Source organism: Octopus bimaculoides, chromosome 4 (genome assembly GCF_046866305.1).
Source record: "Octopus bimaculoides isolate indiv1 chromosome 4, ASM4686630v1, whole genome shotgun sequence".
NCBI lineage: Eukaryota > Metazoa > Mollusca > Cephalopoda > Octopoda > Octopodidae > Octopus > Octopus bimaculoides.
This window is the reverse complement of record NC_142931.1, coordinates 118,833,242-118,848,241: the sequence shown is the minus strand read 5'-3', so window position 1 is coordinate 118,848,241 and position 15,000 is coordinate 118,833,242. Positions and strand designations below refer to the sequence as shown.

Here is a 15,000-nt window from a genome sequence, read left to right as displayed (position 1 = left end):
GAAGAAGGTCAGTGACTGGAAGAGCATCTGAACATAGAACATCTGCCTTGATAAACTCCATCTCAATCCATGCAAGCATAGAAAAGCGAATGATGAGGATGATGATGATGATGCCGTTATGAAAGAGCTATGAAAGCGTTTGCTGTTGTCTTGAGCAATAACCCAAAGAGTCTTGGTCTGGATGTGCTTCCAGAAGGACATGGTGCATAGAGGATAAGAGTTTACAGCCATCAGAATGAGGATGCTAATCAATCAAACTCTTTTACTCTTTTACTTGTTTCAGTCATTTGACTGTGCCCATGCTGGAGCACCGCCTTTAGTCGAGCAAATCGACCCCAGGTCTTATTCTTTGTAAGCCTAGTACTTATTCTATCGGTCTCTTTTGCCGAACCACTAAGTTGCGGGGATGTAAACACACCAGCATCGGTCGTCAAGCGATGTTGGAGGGACAAACACAGACACACAAACATATACACACACATACATATATATACATATATACGACGGGCTTCTTTCAGTTTCCGTCTACCAAATCCACTCACAAGGCTTTGGTCGGCCCGAGGCTATAGTAGAAGACACTTGCCCAAGGTGCCACACAGTGGAACTGAACCCAGAGCCATGTGGCTGGTAAGCAAGTTACTTACCACACAGCCACTCCTGCACCTATAAATAAAGCTCTGAATAGAATAGGGTAAGATATATATCATAAGGCTTACAAATTATACCTTTGAATATCGACCCTGATGGGACTTGAACCCACAATCTTCAGCTCCGGAGGCCGATACCTTATCCATTAAGCCACAGGGCCTAATTTGAATTCAGATGTTGTTGAAGTTGACCTAGCCTGTCATCCTTTTGGTGGGGTCAATGAAATAAGTACTGTCAAGCAGTAGGGTCAATGTAGTCAATCAGCCCTTACCTGTAGAAAAACGAATTATTATTGATATTGTTTTTACTATTATTAAGGTGATGAGCTGGCAGAATCGTTAGCATGCTAGACAAAATGCTTAGTGGCATTTCATCAGTTTCCATGTTCTGAATTCAAATTCGGCCAAGATTGACTTTGGCTTTCATCCTTTCAGGCTTGATAAAATAAATTTCAGTTGATGAAGTAAGTAGTAATCAGTTAGAGTTAGAATTTCTAACATGAACTATATTAAAATTTCAGTGTTATATTCAATTATATTTGAATAGAGTAACAGTAACCAGGTCATATAGGTGCAACAAAAGACATTTCAATGCTTAATAGAATATAATAGGATTACAAAACAAAATGAAAGTGAATATAATGGTCTATTAGAGATTTAAATGGTTGCTGTCACTGTTAAAGCAATTAATATTAAAATTTTACTCTATTGTTAACACCAGTCTGAGATAAAAAAAAAAAAAAAAAAAAAAGACAGGCAACAACTAGACCTCCCCCACCCCCAAAAAAAATTTCAAGCCTTGTGCCTGTCTTGGAAAAGATTATTATTATTATTATTATTATTATCATCATCATCATCATCAAGGTGGTGAGCTGGCAGAGTCATTAGCACGCTGCATGAAATGCATAGCAGTATTTCGCCCATTGCTATGTTCTGAGTTCAAATCTTAACCAAGGTCAACTTTACCTTTCATCTTTCTAGGTTAATAAAATAAGTATGAGTTGAATACTGGGGTCAGTGTAATCGATTATTTCCCTCTCCTAAATTTCAAGCCTTGTGCCTATAGTAGAAAGGATTATTGTTATCATTATTATCATTTTTACTGGCAGAGTAATCCCGGATTTTTGTGTAGCGTTTGTGTAGGGTTTACCCCGGATTACCCTAAGTTGACTGCCCTGCTATTGGGAATTCTATTTATTTATTTATTTATTATTTATTTCTCTACATATTTCTTATTTCTTTACTGCCCACAAGGGGCTACACACAGAGGGGACAAACAAGGACAGACAAACGGATTAAGTCGACTATATCGCCCCCAATGCATAACTGGTACTGATTTAATCAACTCTGAAAGGATGAAAGGCAAAGTCGACCTTGGCAGAATTTGAACTCAGAATGTAGTGGCAGATGAAATACCGCAAAGCATTTCGCCCATTGCGCTAACATTTCTGCCAGCTCACCACCATATTTCTCTACTTTCTATTATATATCCTCTATCATTTCTCTACTTTCTATTATATATCCTCTATCATTTCTCTACTTTCTATTATATATCCTCTATCATTTCTCTACTTTCTATTATATATCCTCTATCATTTCTCTACTTTCTATTATATATCCTCTATCATTTCTCTACTTTCTATTATATATCCTCTATTATTTCTCTACTTTCTATTATATATCCTCTATTATTTCTCTACTTTCTATTATATATCCTCTATTATTTCTCTACTTTCTATTATATATCCTCTATTATTTCTCTACTTTCTATTCTATATCCTCTGTTATATCCTTTAATATAGTAGTATCTCCGCTTCATTGATGTTAACACCACATGTTCTTGTAATTTTTGTGCTGTAACTTGTCCTTCATTATTGTCCTCCATGTCTTGGGCCTTTGTAACCAATAAAAGAAATCATTATTAGTCTTACTGAAAGCAGTGAACTGGCAGAATTGTTAGAATTCCAAACAAAACACTTAGTGGCATTTTGTCCATATCTACATTCTGAGTTCAAATTCCAACTAGGTTGACTTTGCCTTTCATCCATTCAAGATTGATAAAATCAGTACCAGTTGAACACTAGGGTCAAGGTAATCGACTTAAACCCTCTCCTAAAATTGCTGGCCTTGTGCCAAAATTTGAAACCATTATTATCATTATCATGATACATACATGTTAGTCCTGGTGTTTTTGTTATGTATTTGTCTGAATAATTTTTTATCATACCTAATGCATCAACTATGATAGGAATTGTTACTGTTTTCAGACTCCACATTATAGTTACCTCTATTTCCAGGTCTTTGTATTTTCAAATTTTCTCCATTTCTTTTAGAGAAACATTGTCATCTGTTGGTATTATTATTATTTTTATTATTATTTTATGTTTCACTTTTGCTTTATATTTGTACAAGTTGGCTCCAAGTCTCACCTAGAGACCTCAAGAGACAAGTTAGAAGTTCATGTTGGTGTTATGCCTAGGGTGCCATATATTTGGTTTTGTACATAGTGTTGCTCTAGAGAATGTTTAAGAAACCATAAGAAAATTATGTGTTTGTTTTAAAATTTGAGATTACATAAACAGTATTTTAAGTAGGATATGGGCAGTCCCCATGAGCACTCTCTATTGAATTTCTGCCATTTTGGGGTTTCCTGGTATCTGAGTTAGGTAGCAGTCATCCCCTTTTGCTATCATTCCTAGGGCACCTATGGCAACAGGTATTGTTTTAGTCTTCAGGTTCCACATTTTACTAATTTCTATTTCAAGATCTTTATACTTGCTCAGTTTTTGGTAGGTCTTGACAGATAAGTTTATATCGATTAGGACAGTCATATCAATTATTATTATTATTATTATTATTATTATTATTATTATTATCATCATTGTAGTTGTTGTTGTTCTTCTTCTTCTTCTTATTATTATTATTATTAGTATTATTATTATTGTTATATAACATCATTATATCATTGTATTGCATTATATTATATTCAGTGAAAAACTGGCACAATCACTAGCAAATTGAAAAAATTCTTAGAATTATTCATTTCTTTCAGATCTTTTCGTACTTGGGTCAGATCCCACCAAGGTCATTTTGGCCTTTTATCTCATTTGGGTTGATAAGAAAAAGAACCGATCAAGTACTGAGGTCAGTTTAACTGATTTGCCCCTGTGCCTAAAAATGCTGGCTTTGTACCAAATTCCAAACACTTTTCATTGTTATAATACCTTATCATCAAAACATGTATTTGAGTCTTGTTACAAACTGATGCGAATTTCTTGAAAATATTATGAGATTGAAAAATAAAAAAAAATAAAAACCAAGTAATTTTATTCATTAAGACTTTTTTTTTTGAATCCCATAAATTCTTGGTCTTCTTAATCTGAAAGATTAAGTTTTTATGCTTTTTTTTTTTTGTTTTAGGTGGTAAAAGACATAAAAAATATACATCTGCAAGAAAAAAAAAAAATAATAATAATAATAATAATAATAATAAAAAATAATAATAATAGTAATAATAATAGTAGTAATAATAGTAATAATAATAATAATAATAATAATAATAATAATAATAATAATAATAATAATAATAATGATAATAATAAAGAAGGTAGAAAAGAAATTATTTTAAAAGACATTAAATAACCTACTGACTTCAGAAATAAATGCTAAAAGAAGAGAGGTGGATACAGGATGGATTAGGATTGAAAGAAGAAACAGGAAGAAAAGTGAGAAAGATAAGAATAGAGAAAATAAGAGCTTAAGAGATTCATGGGAGGAGGAGGTGGATAAGACAAGCATATAAAAGTGGGAGAGAGGGAGTGGGAGAGAGGGAGTGGGAGAAAGAGGGACAGAGAGAGAACATAAAAGATAAAACATGAGAGAGTGGAGTGCAAGAAAGCTTTTAGGTAATTCTCAGTCTGTTTCCAAGATGTTGGCAAGGTGCTATGAAAAGAGGAAAACAGAAATCTTCAAAGTTGGCTTTGTTCAGAAGAAATTATTGATAAAAAGTGAAAACCTGAGATCAAAGATATACAAACAAGTAGTTATTGTTGTTGGATAGAGCTGGTTATCTCTGGGAAAAAAAAGAAAAAAAAAACGGTAACTTTTGGTAGGGAGGCAGCCAGCTGAATGAACTGTTCTGAGGGTAACCACAATGATATACAGACAAACAGTGTGCTTCATAACAACATGGTTTCAGGTTCAGTTCCACTATGTGGCACTAGTCTCATTGTGTGGTACTAGTCCCACTGAGTAGCCTCCAAGAAGACTGAAGCCTTGTGTGTGGATTTCATTGATGAAAACTGAAAGAAGCCTTATATATATATATATATATATATATATATATATATATATATATATATGATCATCATCATCGTCGTCGTCATTGTTTAACGTCCACTTTCTATGCTGGCATGGGTTGGAGGTTGACTGAGCGCTGGCAAGCCAGAAGGCTGCACAGGCTTCAATCTGATCTGGCAAAGTTTCTACAGCTGGATGCCCTTCCTAATGCCAACCATTCCGAGAGCGTAGTGGGTGCTTTTTATGTGCCACCGCCATGTGGGCCACTCAGGCAGTACTGGCATTGACTGTGCTTAAAAGGTGCTTTACACATGCCACCAGCATGGGAGCCAGTTAGGCAACAACCATGTTCAGATGGTGCTTTTTATGTGCCACCAGATAGACAGACAAACAGACAGATATATGTGTATATATATATCTTTTGGTGGAGGCACATGGCTTAGTGGTTAGTATGTTGGACTCCTGGTCATAAAATTGTGGTTTTGATTCCTGGACCAGGTGACGCATTGTGTTCTTGAGCAAAACGCTTCATTTCACATTACTGCAGTCCACTGCCAAAAATGAGTAATTCTGTGACAGACCAGTGTTTCATCCAGGAAGGAATATGTACCCCAGAGAAACTGGCCCTATGCTCTTTACAGAGTAATGTGGACTAAACATATATATCTTTTATCTTTTACTTGTTTCAGTCACTAGCCTGTGGTCATGCTGGGGCATGACCTTGAAGAATTTTAATCAAATGAATCGACTCCCAGTACTTATTTTGTTTTTTTAAGCCTAATACTTATTCTATTGGTTTCTTTATCTTGAACTGCAAAAATACAGGGACATAAACACACCAATACCAGTTGCCAAGCAGTGGTGTGGGAGAAACACAGACACAAAGATGCACACACACGTGCACACATACTCACACATACACACACACACATGCACTCACACAGTTGTGGCCAAAAGTTTGGAACATCGATCTGAGAATTAGAATTTTTATATTATATTCCCAAAGTTAGATTTGGTCAGAGTATATATTGGGTGTAAGAATTTTAATTTTTAAAAAAGTATTCCAAATTTTTGACTATGATTATATATATATATATCATCATCATCATCATCATCGTTTAACGTCCGCTTTCCATGCTAGCATGGGTTGGACGATTTGACTGAGGACTGGTGCAACCGGATGGCTACACCAGGCTCCAATCTAATTTGGCAGAGTTTCTACAGCTGGATGCCCTTCCTAACGCCAACCACTCAGAGAGTGTAGTAAATATATATATATATATATATATACAATGCAAATAATATGTGAGTATATGCATATATACGTACATGTATGTACATACCTACATATCTGGGTACAGGACGTTACAAACAAACGTGGACAAAATGAAAAACAGAACATAAACAGAGTACAGAAAACACACAGGCCACATAGAGAACAATTCCTTCATCAGCTACCATATATATATATATATATATATACGATGAGCTTCTTTCAGTTTCCGTCTACCAGGCTTTGGTCACCCTGAGGTTATAGTAGAAGACACTTGCCCAAAGTGTCATGCACACTTGTATGTGTGTGTGTGTGTGTGTGCATGTGTGCACTTGAGTGTTTGCTTCTCCTTGTCTTGGAATTACACAGTAGTTATAACTGAACTTCACTGTCATGTAAGTGGTGCCCCTCATCCCCCTAATTTCTGGTGTTTTGTCAGAAAACGTGTCCAACCATAGAGAAATATTACTTTTCTTGGAAACATTTCTCTATGGTTGGACACGTTTTCTGACAAAACACCAGAAATTAGGGGGATGAGGGGCACCACTTACATGACAGTGAAGTTCAGTTATAACTACTGTGTAATTCCAAGACAAGGAGAAGACTTGCAACAGGAATGACATCAGCCATAGAGAATCTACTTCAACAAATTCTGTCTTGCCTTATCAATACAAGCACGATAAAGTGGACTTTAAATTCATTAACCTAGTGGAGCTGGTCATCTCTGATCAAGAAAACTTTTAATAGAGAGAGACCACCAGCTGAACAGAATATGAAGGTAACCCAGTAACTCAAAAACCTTTGTGCAATCAAAGCTTTAGATGCCTTATCTCAGTATTCATTTACTGAAATACAGGGGAATAAAGTTATGTATATCTTTCTTTCACCTCACATTGCTTCATACAATAGTCCATTATGTATATATTATCATACTTAGTCTTGATACCCAGAGTAGGCGGGTTTTGTTTGTTTGCTTTTTATTTTGTATATGTGGTTGGGGTTAAAATTCAGGTCAATGCACGCATGTTACTAAAAAGGCCATCATGATGCTGTGTCCTTCTCAATAAACTTTAACGTATTCTCATGATATTCTTTCAGAATTAGGCATATAAGTGTATCATTATATATATAGAATGTAAGGTGGGGAGCTGGCAGAATCGTTAGCATGCCAGGCAGAATGCTTAGCAGTATTTCGTCTGTCCTTATGTTCAGAGTTCAAATTCCACCAAGGTCAACTTTGCTTTTCATCCTTTCAGGATCAATAAATTAAGTATCAGCTGCATACTGGGGTCGATCTAATTGACTAACCCCCACTCCCCAAAATTTCAGGCCTTGTGCCAATAGTAGAAAGGATTATATACAGAAAGTTTCAGCCATCCCTTCGTGTGTGTGTGTGTGAGTGTGTGTGTGAGTGTGAGTGTGATTGTGTGTGTATGTGAATTTGGTGGAAAGCAACTGAAAGGAGCCCATCATATATACATCAGCTTCTACTAGATTAGAAGAGAATTTTCCAAGGTGCAACACATTGGGACTGAACCTGGAACCAATTTCTTACCACACAGCCACACCTGTGCTTATTATATATATATATATATATATATATATATATATATATATATATATATATATAACATATATACTATTTTTACCTGCATATTATATATTATCTCATGCTGCATGAAATGAGAGAAAAAAAATTTTATGTCCATTGATAGGATTTCAACACAGACCCTCCAAGCTATTTCATCTGTTTTTGTGAGTGGGCTAGAATGATAGCTCTGTATACTACTAAACTTATTAATTTCTTGATGATTCAATGTAGAAATATCAAACCATTCTCTTTTACTTTTTCCTATTCTCTATAGTTCCGTTAGATAATAGAAGAGAGATTCAGTGTATATACCTTAAGGAATCTCAGATGAGAAGCGAACATTATATTCACTTGGCCAGTAAAAGCTATACAAACAGATTGTGTATTATAATTGGTTAATCTTCCTATTTACCACTCAGACTTTTGCCCTTTCATTAAATTTGATATGGTATCTTTAAGTGGAACTTGCAGCACTATTTATTTTCTAACAGTGAATATTAACATCATGTCAATACTGAATGTAATATCCCTGAGGACCTGAAAATTATATCCGTTGCTATACATAAGTGGTTTTTCAGAATTTGTATATACTTTTTGCCATATCATTTTTATGTCAGTTTTATATATATATATATATACAAACACACATATATATGTCTCTCTCCCTCTCCATTTGTCTGTCTCTTTCTCTCTCTCTATATATATATATATGTGTGTATGTGTATGTACGTATGTAGGGAGAGAGAAAAAAATAATAGGCAAAATAATAGTATAAGACAAATTTTAATATTTATTTATAACTTAACAAGAATTTACTGTAAGAAATACATAGAAAAATGGCTCTTAGATCAACACAAGTTATGTTGAGTTAATCATATTTAGATAATATATAGAAAAAGCATACTTGAGAGCCATTTTATGGGATAATGAGAAAAGAGTTTAAGATAAATTACATTTGTTTGAAGCGGTATTGGCTGTTTTAAATATTAAACAACAAAAACATACAAGAGTTAGAACTGGAAAGTGGAAATTTCGAAATTTATTCAAAATAAACATTTTGAGCAAAATGCATTTTATTTATCTTTAAAAATATATTCCTATATTTTCTAACTCTTTTTCTTACCACAAAAATTTAGTATGATTAAAAAATATAAATCTCGTTTTTATTTCTATCTATGCAATATTTTAATTATATATATATATATATATATATATATATATATATATATACACATACATACATACATACATACATACATACATACATATTTATACATATATATATTAAGTAGTATATATCTTTATATAGACAGACAGGCAGATACATAGACAGATAGATATAATTTTCATCCTCATCGTTTTAACATCTACTTTTTTATGCTTGCATGGGTCAGGCAAGACTTCATTGAAGCAGAATAGGTTTTAGCCAGATACCCAGATACCTTTCCTTATGCCAATTCTCAGCCAGATAGATTGATTCCCCCGACAGACTGAAAAACAAACAACTTGGAAATGTTTTCACAGAGGACAGCAAACAAAAAATAAATGAGTGTTTGTTTGAATTGCAAAGTTTTATTATAGCACACACATATCTAAATGAGGGGAATATTCACACAGAAACAGACATAGACAGATATAAATACTTACAAACATATATATGTATGCAAGCATACACACACACACACACACACACTGCTCTCTTATCCAAAAATGGACATAACCACATTGTCAAAATGAACTTCCACTCATGAGGGCAACATCATGAAGCTGTATATATATATATATATATATATATATATATATATATATATATATAGAGAGAGAGAGAGAGAGAGAGAGAGAGAGAGAGAGATTGGTGTTAGGAAGGGCATCCAGCTGTAGAAACTCTGCCAAATCAGATTGGAGCCTGGTGTTGCCATCCGGTTTCACCAGTCCTCAGTCGAATCGTCCAACCCATGCTAGCATGGAAAGCGGACGTTAAACGATGATGATGATGAATGATGATGATGTATGTGTGTATATATATATATGATATAATATAATATAATCATTATCATCATTGGTTTAATGTCAACTTTTTCATACTCATATGGGTCAGTAAGAATTTTATTGAGGTGGATTTTCTAGTGTGATGCCATTCCTGTCACCAACCCTCAACTGTTTCCAAGTAAGCTACTGTTTCCTCATGACCAGATACGTTTTTCACAAAAGATTTGGAACAATGAACACTGCTTGTGTGCTGGAGAATTTTGTTTCCAGCTATTGTACGATCTCAACGGAAGGAGACAGTAACACATCACACATACAGACACACACACATGCACACACACACACACACATGCATGACAGGTTTCTTTCAGTTTACATCTACCAAATCCACTCACAAGGCTTTGGCCAGCCCATGGCTATAGTAGAAGATACTTGAAGATGATTGCAGAATTAATTATCAACACTGAATATCCATTTGATGAAAACTGCTAAGCTAGTGATAATGTTTCTAAGAAGAGTAGGCAGCCACAAAGATAGTTTGGAATTCTATCATAAATCCATAATATCAGTAAAAAATAGAGATACTTCCTAAATCTCTTTCCATGAAAATACAGAGCCTTTTTCCTTAGTCAAAAATCAACTGTAGTATTTTTGAAACAATTCATCTGTTAAATATAGAGAATTGTTAGGCTGAAGGTATCTTACACATAACAAACTATGAAGGCAATTTAAATACAATTATAGCTGTTGCTGTTATACTTTGTCCTATACTGTTAATATCTTTAGAATAGCTATGAACATCATAATTCCCACTCCTTTGTCATTTATGATCACATATTGATGGATAAATCTGATCATGAGTTGTTAAGAGTAGTCACACTTATGAACAACTGACCAATTATATATTGGGTCATCCCATAAATAATGCAGTTTTTTTATACTACTTCTATTTTTCAAGATTAAGATAAACAAAGTTCTTTTTTAATCTAAAATATACTCTCTTTCATTTTCTACAATGTTCTTCCATCTATCTGGTAGACTTGCAAGGCCCCTCTTCCAAAATTCACTTGTATGTAACAAAAATACTCCTCCAGTACTCTTCTGACCTCGTGTACAGAATTCATTTTTTTCCATCCAAACGATTTTGAAGACTGTGGAATAAATGATAATCAGATGGGGCAATGTCTAGCAAATATAATGGGTGGGTCATCGTTTCTCATTCAAACTGCTCCAGCCTTTGGAATATCATCCTCGCTGTATGTGACCGAGCATTATCCTGATGGAAGAACACCTTTCATCTTGAAACCAAAGGTGGTCACTTTTTTTCTAGCACAGGTGTCAATGAATGGTTGAATGACCAAATCCAAGCTTCTCTGCTAGTTCCGCAACAGTTACGGTGGGGTTTTGTTCCACCAGGGTCTGCAAGATGTCCTCGTCAAGCCCTACAGATCTTTCAGAATGAGGCTTGTCTTCTAGGCTGTAGTTTCCGGTTCAGAATTTCTGGAACCACCATTGACACTGGCTTACGCTTATTGTCCGATACTCGTAATATGCCAAAATATGCTCCTTTGTTACTTCCATTATAGCTTTGAAAAAAGATAACTGTTAAAATCAAATTGCATTCTTAAAAACTTGCACTAAGAATAAGTACAAGGTAAAATTACTACCTGCTTTTATAGCAAGTTGATGCAGGTAGTTTATCCCATCCCCTTCCAACTTTTAGTTCATGCAATTGAAAAAACTGCATTATTTATGGGCTGACCCAATATATATATATATATACATATATATATATATATATATATATATATATATATATATATATATATATATATATATATATAATCACCAAATATGCACATGCAGTGGATTTTAAGTGTTTTTAAATGTAGAATTCATGTATTCATCCTAAGAAAACGGTTTTTTAATAATGATATAATGTGCTCATTGATCAATTAGAAAATTCATTAGAAACAGCTGTAATGAATTGACACCTATCCATCGTTTTCTGCTTATTTATTTATTTATTTATAATTCACTGCTCTCAGAACCTGTCCCTCAAGTGTTACGAAATATATTAAGGACCATATGTTTAATAATATATATGTTTCTGAATTAACCCAAGGGCTGATGATATATTCAGTTGGGTTCAATTAATTGTATACATATCCTGAATATCCTTTTGCCAGTACTTCTGTATTTGTCTATAATTGCTAGGTATGCATTTTAATTCTGACCTAACCCGGTGCCTTACCTTTAAGTGCCTTATTCACCTGAATCTTAATATATATATATATATATAAATAATAATAAATGCGCCCTTTTAAAGCCTAGCCAGGCTTATGGGTCCGGTTTCCCGGTTTCAATGGCAGCTGGATGGGACGTCAGTCCATCGCAACGTTACTCATTTTTGTCAGCTGAGTGGACTGGAGCAACATGAAATGAAGTGTTTTGCACAAAGACACAGCGCGTCGCCCGGTCCAGGAATCGAAACCATAATCTTGCGATCATGATGCTGACAACTTAACCACTAAGCTACATGCCTCCACATATATATATATATATATATATATATATATATATATATATATATATATATATATATATATATATATATATATATATAAAACGTAGACCTTAATAACTAGGAAAATCACTGATCACTTTGAGGGTTTAATCATAAATACTAACAACTGACATTCAAACTGTCCCTGAAACATTGTACCAAATGCCCCATTGATTAAGTAACAAAGTAAATATTACTCTTTCTTAACTACGGCATACAATGCCAGGAGGGCTACCAAACAACCTGTCACCCAAAAATCTATTGAAATATCTAAATTTTCAGAGCCAGTAATCTCAAGATTACATACAAAGAAATATGTGAATATATGTGTGTGTGTGTACATATATATATCTATATATATATATATATATATATATATATATATATATATATATATATATATATATATATAGTGTGTATGTGTGTAACTGTGAAGGAAAGAAACAATAAATATTGATATTTTTGACTTGTAGTGACCTCGATTTCTGAAGATATTTTAGTGTTTTATACTTTAGCCATGTGCATTATTTGGGCCAATCAAAGGAAAGTAATTTATCAACCATCTAAGCTATTTAAACAAAAATCAAATTGTTCTCTCTCTCTCTCTCTGTCTCTTCTCTCTCTCTCCCTCTCTTCCTCTCTCTCATTTTCACTCAAACAACCATGAGTAAACTGCCTTATTTCTTGCTGTTTTTTTTTTCTCCCTTTCTCTTTCTCTTGCTTTTTCTCTTCCTTTCCATCTCGCTCTCTCTCTCTATTTTTCTAGATAAAGATTGTGAGAAAGAGAGCTTTCTCTCAATCTCTATCTCTTTTAAAGAGCCATTTGCTCTTTTCTTTGCTTCAACAGAATTGACTCCCCTTCAGCTTTAACATGTCTTTCACAATGTTGAAGTTGATTGAGAAATCTTTTGGTGTATCTATCTCTAACAGTTTAAAAAAGTGTACATTATCTATTTTTCCCCTTTACAGACCATTATCTACATTCACACACTGACTTATAAACAACATAAAAAAGCACTTTCTACAATACAAATTATTCAGTAATTTTTATAAAACAAGAACATATGCATATATATTCTTGCAACACATTTATGCAAACTTTGCCTTAGTTGACATTGTAAATTAAGATCTGGTTTAAGCTCTGTCTCTGAATGCTGTTCAACATCCAAACTACATGCTGTCTGAATACTACTGAATTTTTGTACCAACAAAATCAGAAGAGGCCTATTTTCTGTTTCATATCTTTATTGTTTCCCTTTTACTTGTTTCAGTCATGTGACTGCAACAATGCTGGATGATCACCTTGAAGTGTTTTGTTAAACAAATCACTTCAAGTATTTATTTTTTTTCAAGCCTGGTACTTGTTCTATTGGTGTCTTTAACAGTGTCTTAAATTATGGGGATGCAAACAAACACTGATCGTCAAGTTGTAAATTAAGATCTGTTTTAATCTCGGTCTCTGAATTCTGTCCAACATCCAAAGCACATCCAAAGCCATACATGGCTCATAAGGGCTGGTTTCTCAGTTTCATTGACGTATAGGTTCCCCACCTGGATAGGACGCCAGACAATTGCAGATGAGCAGCTAGATGCAAGAGGAAAGAGTGGGAGAATTCTAATGATTCTGCCACCTTGCTACCTTACATTTGACAATATTTTGTCCTGTGGGCTAACAATCCTGCCAGCTTGTTGATTTCCAAAATATTGTCACCATTATATCATCATCATCACCACCATCTTATTTGATTTAGCTTTGACTCAGACTACAGTATTTTATTCCAGATTCCATAACATTAACAGAGCAAAGATACATGTCTCTTTGTATTGCATGTTTGTTATTGTAACGCAATCGTTACAGGATTCAATGACAAATACTACAAATCACCCAGATACAAAGTTCATTATCTCAAATTTATGTCTGGCATCTGTTTTTAGTAAGTAATCCAATATTTATTTCATTGATTCCCTCCTTATTTATCTTGTAGTCTCTTGCAGAATGATAACATAATAGCAATCTGTCTTGTTAGCTCAGATATCATGGATGAAACAATGGGCTGAACATACACTTGGTAGTACTAATCATCATCATCATCATCATCGTTTAACGTCCGCTTTCCATGCTAGCATGGGTTGGACGATTTGACTGAAGACTGGCGAACCAGATGGCAACACCAGGCTTCAGTCTGATTTGGCAGAGTTTGTACAGCTGGATGCCCTTCCTAACGCCAACCACTCAGAGAGTGTAGTGGGTGCTTTTTACGTGCCACTGGCATGAAGGCCAGTCAGGCGGTACTGGCAACAGCCATGCTCGAAATGGTGTATTTTACATGCCACCTGCACAGGAGCCAGTCCAGTGGCACTAGCAATGATCTCACTCGAATGTCTTTTTACGTGCCACTGGCACAAGTGCCTGAATGGCGATGCTGGTAACAGTCACGCTCAAATGGTGCTATTTACGTGCCACTGGCATGGAAGCCAGACAGCTGCTCTGGCAATGATCACGCTCGGATGATGCTCTTAGTTCTTGGACAGTGCTCTTAGGCACTCGGATGGTGCTCTTAGATGCTCAGGCAGTGCTCTTAGATGCTCGGACGGTGCTCTTAGCGCTTGGACGGTGCTCATGTATCACTAAATG

The 15,000-nt window shown here is 34.7% G+C and overlaps 1 protein-coding gene and 1 non-coding gene across 2 annotated transcripts in view; one reads left to right on the top strand and one right to left on the bottom strand.

The window, feature by feature from the left end:
* The window catches only part of LOC106879607 (junctophilin-1), a 432,041-nt gene that overhangs the window by 370,477 nt on the left and 46,564 nt on the right, over positions 1-15,000 (top strand). The gene's annotated exons all lie outside the window — the stretch shown is intronic.
* Positions 736-808, bottom strand: Trnar-ccg (transfer RNA arginine (anticodon CCG)). The gene has a single exon. It is a non-coding gene; the product is annotated as a tRNA-Arg (tRNA).